The sequence below is a fragment of the Crocodylus porosus genome, unplaced genomic scaffold, assembly GCF_001723895.1.
Source record: "Crocodylus porosus isolate Cpor-Errol unplaced genomic scaffold, CroPor_comp1, whole genome shotgun sequence".
In the NCBI taxonomy this organism is placed as follows: Eukaryota; Metazoa; Chordata; order Crocodylia; family Crocodylidae; genus Crocodylus; species Crocodylus porosus.
In genome coordinates this window covers 10,002,042-10,009,662 of record NW_017728931.1, presented here as the reverse complement: position 1 = coordinate 10,009,662, position 7,621 = coordinate 10,002,042, and the positions used below count along the sequence as shown (strand labels likewise).

The following is a 7,621-nucleotide window of genomic DNA, read 5'->3' as shown; positions in this document are numbered from 1 at the left end:
TAAATATCGCTGGCATAATTTATGGTGCAAGATTGTGAGATAATGTAGCTGTGCTGCCTTGTGGACTTTGAGTGTAATTATATATTGAAATATCTTCTGCATTTATAAATGGAAAACAGACCAGATCCTCAGCAGTGCTTTGCTAGTTTTACCAGCTGATGCTTTGGTCCACAGTGTTTGAGAAACATAACAGTTTTAGGCTTATTTTTAGGTTTATTTGAAGGTGACATTCAAATTAGTTAGGTTTTTACATCAGGGCCTCTAAGTACTAGGAACTCATTTCCACGCATCCAGACCCATCTGATCTAATTTCTTAATGGATAAGATCCAGATGTCTAAAATTCTTTTCAAGAGCATTACAAGATGGATATGTTCTGCTTCAGTAATTTGGCTAGATGCACCATTGCTTACCATGTGTCTCTGTAAATTATTTTTATTTCTCAGAGCAGGGAATGGAGATTTTTATTTTTTCCTGGGAATCAAACAACTCTATACTTTTATCCCTTGGATACTTTTAATATAGAAATCTACAGGTAAGCAGACTTATTTTCTTTTTATCTTCTAAATGTTCATTTATACATGTTCAATTTAAAATATATTTCTAGTAAAGCAGTACCAGTTCAGAGCTAGTAAAGGAACTGGTGGAAGCTGGTGGGTGTTCCATGGATGTTAACTGGAACAAAATTTCAAGAGCTGGACAGTATCTTTCTCAAACTGCTGAGTTCAAATGAATGACTCCTAAGTCACCACAGTGACAGTGCTTTGTTAGGGCCCTATATGCCTATTTATCCAAGCTGTTATTGCATGCCACTGGGCCTGTCTATACGTGCATTTGATCTGGGAGAAGTTTACTTGCGAGTAAAGACCCCCAGGCAGGCATCTACAAGTTCAGGGTTTTGGGATCAGATTTGGTGCTCATGGCAGCAGTTTGCTCCTGGCCCTGATAGCCCTGCACCAGTCTCTTGCAGCAGTGAGGGGGAGATCTAGGCTCCCCCTGGGTGCTAACCCAGGGGCTGGCAGGGAGCACAGGGCCAGGAGACAGTACTGGCAAGGGCTGGGACATTGTGTCCTGCTCCCAGGGGGCTAACTGCTGCTGCAGCAGGGCCCCAGCAGCAGGGAGCTCCTCCCCAGTTAGGGGCAGAGGACTTGAAAAAACTGAAGGAGAGAGCCAGGTCCCAGCCCTCTGCCTTGATCCACCAGTGGGGCAGCTAACAGCGGTTTCAGGGCCAGCAATGGGGGTTCTTTATCTTCCAGTGCCAACTCTGTGGTTGTGGGACCAGCGCTGGGAGATCCTTCTCTCCTAGCCCCACAGTGGCAGAACCCAGGCTGGGAGATCTTTATCTCCCAACGCCAGCTCTACAGACACGGGATTGGTGCTGGGGAATCTCCCAGCACCAGCCCTGCTACCACAGAGCTGGCACTGGGGGATAACGATCTTCTAGCCTGGGCTCAGCATCATGGGGCTTGCATTGAGAGATGCAGATCTCCCAGTGCCGGCCCCACGATTGCAGAGCAGGTGCTGGGAGCTCTTGCTGCTGCCAGGGCACGGGGACAATGTCCCCATGCCCTGGCAGTGGAATGCTCCACCAGAAGCACATTTGCTCCCAGTCAGGGGTCTACATGTGTGCTACTGTACTATTCTCAAGTAAGTTTGTTGCTTGCATTTGCTGGTAGCAGATTTACTCATGATTGGAGCCAGGTACTGTGCAGTAAGCATCTGGATGTGTAGACACAGATACTTACTGCCTAGTAATTAGTTGTAGTGCACAGTAAAGCATCTCGTGTAGATGCTTGGAATGGGTAATGCATTAAACAAAATTATATAAAGAAGGGAGTTTAAAAAGAGATAAAGTGTATTCCTTTCACATAAGTGTTTGATCCTCAGTTGTAAGAGGAAGGAAGAGCTTAATTAGGCCAAAGTTTTCTGTTGTCCAGTTCATTGATGGCACGCTCTTATTACACTTGTGTAGTTCTATTGATTTTATTGGGTCTTATCCTGATTCAGAGTGGTGTAAGAGAAAAAATGGACCCATTGCTACAAGACAGGACTGCTCCTTAATTAAAACATGTAAATGATGACCTCTGAAATCCATTGGGCAATTAGGACTTCCTGGAGTTATGTGCTGAACTCCCCAGAAACAAAGAAAAAAAGAGGCACTTGTCATTACATTGATTTTTACAGTTAATTGTCATCTCTGGTAATGTCCCTCAAGTCCTTTGATGAGCTTTCTCAGTAGTTTGCCTGTGCTACTGCAATTTGTTCTTTGTGCAAATCCCATTAAGCCTGAACCTTTTTTTAGGCAGTTCCCAGAAGCACTGCTCTGCTCAACACTTACACTTCCAGTATTTAATTTAAGTACACGTGCTGAAATTCTTTGATGAAACGAGGTCTGTATCTTGGTTGTCTATCTAACTTGTAAAACTGGAGGCACTAGACAAGCAGAGGTTTGGTTTCTCTTATTCAGACCTCGGGTTAGAGGGAGAGACAGACAGCAGTGAAACCAAGGCTAAGTACAGACGATCAAAAAGTCCAAGGCTGAATCAATTCAGTCTTCATAGGTTAGTCTAAGCTGCATAGACTGAACTGATAAGCAAGTGAACAGATGTTCACTTTTGATTCTGCAAATGCAACCACGTGTCTGCAGTGGCCCAGGCCACAAACCAGGGCTTGCTAGAGCATGCCTTCCTGCTAGTCAAAGCAAGTCTACCCACCCTGCGTAGCGGCTTACAGGGGAGGGGTTTATGGGGGAGGTGCAAAGCATCCTCAGATGCTGGGGGACTGTGAGTTAACTTGAATCTGGATGGGATCTGGGACAGGAGTTCAATAAACCAATTTAACCTGAATAATTAAGTCTGATACTACATCCATCTAGATTTATCGTAACCGGTTTGGGCTATTTAGAAGGTGGTTTGTGTGCACTGAACTTCTGTTATGTTACAGATTTGAACTGGTTTCTGATCACTTAGTTAACGTGTAACTTCTGTCCCCGACCCAGAAGCTGAGAAATGTGGATGAGGGTTTAAGAACCTGATCCAAAGTCCATTGAAGTCAGTGGAAAAATGTATTCTGTTCTACAGACTTGATGCAGGGTATAAAGTGTTGGAAGGAGTGGAAAACTAAGATGAGGTCTTTTGGTGGGTTATGTAGGGAAGCTACACAGTGAGACTCTGGATCTGAGGTGTCAAGAGGGAGACTCCAAACTTGTAGATGTGGTTGGAGGAAAGAAGTTCTGCAGTCTTTAGTTCCCACAATGAAATAACACTAATGCTAATGAAGGTAGTCTGGATATATGCTTTTGTAAGAAAGAGCTGAATTTGGTATGCTGGTAGTTTGTCTTTTTCAGCCCCTTGATTTTTCAATGTTTTCCTTGCCAGATACTGTAGGAATTCTCAGAGTTGGCATCTAGTGGTGCTCCAAGCCTCTTGTCTGTTCCCTATCTGAACCCAGACTAGAATCATTGTGGACATTTTGAATACCTCTTCCTCACTGAGTGAGGAAATACAGCAGTTTAATTTTCTGGGTGGAGCTGCACCTTCATGAAAGCTTTTATTTTATCTCTCAAAAGATATTCCCTCTGGCTAGGAGGGATATATTGAGTTCTATAAGAACAAGCATCTAGTATGAATGGCTATACTGATGAGACAATGTTTTCTTAATGTGGGAGTGACTATGTTAATGGCTTTGTTGAACTTCTTGGTATACCCAAAAGGAACTGATTTTGTCTAGAGAACATTCTAGATGTTTCTACACCATAGTCACAACAATGACTGCAGCTCATGGAGACATAACTGATCTAGTTTTAAGCAGGCTGACTTGTGTGCTAATAGCTGTCTAACTGCAGCAGCACACTGAGGCCACCTGGGAAGCATGTGGGATTAGCACTTACTTAGCAATATGGTTTCAAAGCTCCATGGCACCACAGCTAATTATTTTAAACCTAACGAGTATCTGTATGCTGTACTGTGGTCAGTGTGTATAGGTATGCCGTCACTGAGCTGAGTAGGTACACAGTTAAGTGCTGTGATTTTTATCTAGCCAAGTAGCCCCTTGAGTGCTTATTTCATATGCCAAGATCAGTGTCCATCGGTGCTGGTATAAATCACTTTACAGAGGGTAAGGAGACTTCTAGGGCCAGATCCTCAAGACAGGGTTCCCATTTCCTCTCCCTTTTGAAGTAAGATTTACCTTTTACATGCTGCCTCTCATCCTAATACCTGATTTAGCAACCAGCTTTTATTTGGAGCTCAACAGCACTGCAGATCACCAGCCAACCACCATTTTGCTTTCAGCATCTTACTCTAAAAATAGACCAAGAACTTACACTTGTTTTTGCAGCTCCCATAAGCCTTCAAGAGCTGGTGCTAACTCATCAGTTCCCTGCCCCTTGCATAGCCCAGCAATACTCTTTATCCCCTCAGGATATCATGACTGACTTGTCTTTCAGGTTCTCCAGGGCATTGATTATGTTTTGTGTTTCATCTGGTATTTAGTCCATCTTTGAGTATCACTAGAAAGATGATGATGTTCCTAGCTACCTGTGGGGAGACTCGACTGTCTTCGTGGGGGATTAGGTCAGTGGAAGTGTAAAGCATCACTGCTTCTCCATTTCTGGACAGCATTTACACATGCATAAGTCCATACCTATTCAGGAAAGAATTCAAGCACATGTGTAACTTTTTAGGATGCCCTTGTGTTCCACTGAAGCTAAGGAGACTTGAACATTGTGCACATCCATTGTTGGATGCAGATGGTCTGCTGAGGTGGAACATAGGTGTAGAGCAGGGTTGGGCAAAATGCAGCCCACACAAACCCCACACACACCGCCCCCCACACCCCACCATATACACACACCCACTCCCAACACCACCCTACACTCAATACACAAGAATACGACTTTATTTTTGAGTTATTATGCAATCACCTCTATATACAGTACGCAAACACAAATCGTGACAAGAATATTTTTTGTAATAAAATTAAAATACATTATAGCAGGGGTTTGACTTTTAGTATACAATTTGGGATTTTTTTCTGGTTCCAAAATGGCAACCCTCCCCTCCCAAAAGGCATATTTCTGGGGGGCAAGGGGAGGGACTTCCAGTGGCAAAGGTCAGGGGTTAGGGGCAGAACTTTGACTCCAAGATGGAAACCAAGGGGCCAGGGCATCTGTCAAAGGGTGGGGGTATCTTTGCGGCCCTTGACAGCTTACCCAAACTCATTAAGTGGCCTTCCAGCTGAAAAAATTGCCCACCACTGGTGTAGAATAAGAATTTACTGAGATCCCAAGCTATATCAGTGGGCTTTCACTTCCCCATAACGTTGCAATATTTGTGCTGAGGGATTAAGAAAACTAGAACATAGCAATACATATTCAATCCTAAAATGGATTCCTTGGTTAAACTGGAGATGACCCATTCACAAGCTAAGCTCTACACCACATTAAAATATAGTTTGTAAATGTCCTACATGTTTTTGGTTTTTCTCCCCCCTTTTTTTTCCTCCCCCTTTTTCCTTGGAGACATTCCCCTGCCCACCATCATTTTCCCTATCATTCTTTTAGGAAAGGCTCAAGTGCATTTTTTTGCTTTGGAAAAAACAATGTGACAAAAATTTGAAAAAATTGTCTTCAGAGAGATTTCTCTATTCAGAAGTTTTCCTCCTTGGCACATCACAGTTAGTTTTGCTTTGAAAACTTTGGGCCCCATCTGATACCTACTTTGAAGGCTTTTTCCTGCTCTTCTTAGGGTACAAACACACAGTATGTTCAGAAGGGTTAGTTGCATTAATCTGAAGGCAAGCAGAAGATAGGCAGAGTTGTACCTTAGACCATCTGGCTAAGAGAGATGTGAACTTTAGGCAACAACCTGCTTAGTCAGATGCTGTGGTGAAGTAGATTGTTGCCTACCAAAGCTCATGCTTCTCTGAGCCAATTGGTATCTAAGGTATCATCCTACCCCACTTTCTGTCCAACAGCATGTTCATTACGTAGTGAAAGTGGAGTAGGCGTGGAAAACCAATTTTAAATGACGTTACCTCTTGAAAATAGCGTGTAACTATTACATGGAAACATTACAGTGTGGAGCCTGTTGTGTGTCTGTATATGTCATTATTTTCATCCTTCATTGGCAGTTTGCTTTGTAGTAATCATGATATACATATTTGTGCTTATGAGGCATCTTTGTTACTGCACTTTTGCACCAAAGATGACCATTCTGCATGGCCTTCAAATTAGGTATGGGTTGTCATGGTCTGACCTGAGGGACAACAGTGTACAAGGGCCCTAACAGCAAAGAACAGGATGTTTTTGGGATGGACCCTTGCCTTTAACCAAAGGGCTTAATATACAAGATAGCAGGCACTTACCATAGGTGACAACTAAAATTCACAGAGACCAATATACGGCCTACACAGCACCATATAAACCCTATTCTGAAGTGATTGATGGTTCACATGCCTTATGTGGCACATCTCACCAAGTGAAAAAAGGCAGCTTTTTATTTCTATAGCACTGTACTCTGTTGATGTTATTCTCTTAAAAAAGGATGCCTTTCTTAGTTTAAAAATATTTTCAGTGTTAGGGTGATCTTGGACTTTATTTGGACATAGTTGAAAGGAGCAACCTAGTTTGCATTTTTTAAAATGGAAATCAAACCCAAACTAACTGTTTTTCTCCCGAAGTTTAGAAAACCTCACAGTTTATTAATAAACTTCAAGTGGCAGATGGACAAGGTTTTAAGGGACCATGACCCCAGGGAGAGGGGAGTTCAGGAAGAGTGGTTGCTCCTCAAGGGAGTGATCCTCAGTGCACAAGCTAATTCTATTCCATCTCAAAGAAAAGGCAGCAAGAGGGCACAGCAGCCCCCCACAGCAGACCTCCTGAGGCTAAAAAGAAAGGCCTACAAGGGATGGAGGATGGGATTCACTTCCAAGGAGGAATATTCTGCACTGGTCCAGTCCTTCAGGGAGGAAACCAGGAAAGCCAAGGCTGCAACTGAACTCAAACTAGCTTTGAGTATCAAGGACAATAAAAAGTTCTTTTTCAGATATGTGGGGAGCTGAAGGAAAAGCAAGGGCAACATTGGACCCCTGCTAAACCAGATGGGGCAACTGACAACTGACGCCCAGGAAAAAGCCAAACTGTTATATAGGTACTTTGTGTCAGTCTTTCATCAGTCCCATGGGATGCCCATGCCTAGTGCAGGACAGGGAGGTCCGGGTGAGGGAGTTCCCTTGCCCTCCATCAGTGCTGACCTCGTGAAGGAACACCTTGAGAGGCTGGATACCTTCAAGTCATCTGGCCCTGACAGTCTATACCCCAGGGTACTCAAGGAGCTGGCGAGCATCATAGCCCAGCCTCTGGCACAGAACTTTGAAAACTCCTGGCGCTCTGGTGTAGTGCCCAAAGACTGGACGAAGGCCAATGTAGTGCCTATCTTCAGGAAAGGGAGGAAAGTGGATCTGGCGAACTATAGGCCCATCAGCCTGACTTCTATCCTGGGGAAGGTCTTAGAAAAGTTTATTAAAGAGGCCATCCTTAATGGACTGGCTGATGCCAACATCCTGAGGGATAGGTAGCATGGGTTTGTTGCGGGTAGGTCTTGCTTGACCAATCTCATTTCC

The 7,621-nt window shown here is 43.7% G+C and overlaps 1 protein-coding gene across 7 annotated transcripts in view; it reads left to right on the top strand.

Moving 5' to 3' along the window:
* Positions 1–509: 509 nt before the first annotated feature.
* TSPAN11 (tetraspanin 11) overlaps positions 510–7,621 on the top strand; it is a 199,937-nt gene continuing 192,825 nt past the window's right edge. For all 7 annotated transcript variants that reach the window (XM_019544191.1, XM_019544189.1, XM_019544190.1 and 4 more), the window contains exon 1: positions 510–533. The gene's annotated coding sequence lies outside the window, so the exon portion shown is untranslated. The remainder of the gene's footprint in view (positions 534–7,621) is intronic.